Source organism: Trichosurus vulpecula, chromosome 8 (assembly GCF_011100635.1).
Source record: "Trichosurus vulpecula isolate mTriVul1 chromosome 8, mTriVul1.pri, whole genome shotgun sequence".
Lineage (NCBI taxonomy): Eukaryota > Metazoa > Chordata > Mammalia > Diprotodontia > Phalangeridae > Trichosurus > Trichosurus vulpecula.
Window position 1 is genome coordinate 259,819,249 of NC_050580.1, and position 1,452 is coordinate 259,820,700.

Below are 1,452 nucleotides of genomic sequence, written 5' to 3' on the forward strand. Positions count from 1 at the left end.
AGAAGGAAGGAAGGAAGGAAGGAAGGAAGGAAGGAACAAAGTTGTGTAGTTATAATAACCAAGCCTGTCTTCAAAAGAAGAGATGAGCAGTTACCTCCATTCCTCACATATATGAGGGATGATGGATATGGAATATTCCATATATTGTCAGACCTAACTCTCTCTTTCTGTGTGTTTGTGTATGGTTCTTGAAGGAAGAGAGGAGGTTATATTTGGAAAGCAAGATGATGGAAATATAAAACACAGTGATTTTTAAAAGAAATATAAACACTATTATTTCAATGATTTTACATTTAAGTTGACATTTCTTTTTGTTCTGTTTCCTCTTTTAAAAAATATGCAGAGATTCAAGAAGTGCCTCTAGATGAGGTTGAATAATGGTTTGGTTTTTTTAAGAATAAACAGGAAGGTTTTATTCACAAAAGGTGGAACAAGTGGACCCCTCAGCCTAACTGGGCTGAGCTGAGGGTTGGGGTGGGAAGGGAGGCTCTGGCTCTACTACTTGCCAGCAATGAGCAGGTTCCCGAGGACCGCGATGACGGAATCCCCACTCAGGAACATCTTGGAAATGTAACGATATTTGTTCACCAGTTTCGACTTTTTCTTGCTTTTGCCGCTTTTGGGTACTTCGGTCCACATCTCCTTCACGTTCTCCAAGACCATGTTGCAGTGCCTGTCAAAGGCCTTCACCCGGCCCAGGAGTTTCTTGTTCTTGCGGCAGGTGATGAGAACCTGGGTGTTGTTCTTCACCGACTGGGTGAGCACCGACAGGGGCCCAGTGTTAAACTCCTACTCTTCCCGCTTCTGCGGCTCCTCAGGGGTCATCTCGCTCTTGGGCTTGTTTAAGACACTCATGGTAGCGGTGGCCCCTCGGGCCTTTGCACTCCTGCCTTCCTAGTGCCACGGCTGCCTCTGTGCTAAGCTCCCCTGTCAGTGCCCGAATAATGTTTAATGTCATTCCTCAGTGGATGAAAATCATTCCAGAGCTCCCTATATGGTCATTCTTACCAATTCTTACCATTCTCTCCAATGTCATAAGATCATAGATTTAAAGCCAAAAGGAATCTTAGAGACCATGTAATCCTTAATATCACAGAGAAGAAAACTGAGGGGAAGGAACTTGACTAAAGTCACATAGGTACTAATTAGTAGTGGTGGAATTCCAATCTGATGTTTTCTAAAACCAATGTTTTCTTTTTAAAATGATGTAACTTCTATCGATGTTTTTATTATGCCACTATCCCCATCTTTCTTATAACAAGTTAGTGTAGTTAAGCAGAACAAGTTAGTCCACTGGCCGTGGCTGGCAACATGTATCTTATTTATTATCTAGTGCCAAGAGGTAGGATGCATGCTTATTGTACCAGTAGTCTTTTGAAGTCACAGTTGGTCACTGCGTTGATTCTTTAGATGTTGTTTTTCTTTGCACTATTATGATCATCATGTAAATTG

The 1,452-nt window shown here is 41.9% G+C and overlaps 1 pseudogene; it reads right to left on the reverse strand.

The window, feature by feature from the left end:
• Nucleotides 1-498: 498 nt before the first annotated feature.
• Nucleotides 499-855, reverse strand: LOC118830143 (annotated as a pseudogene).
• Nucleotides 856-1,452: the final 597 nt, after the last annotated feature.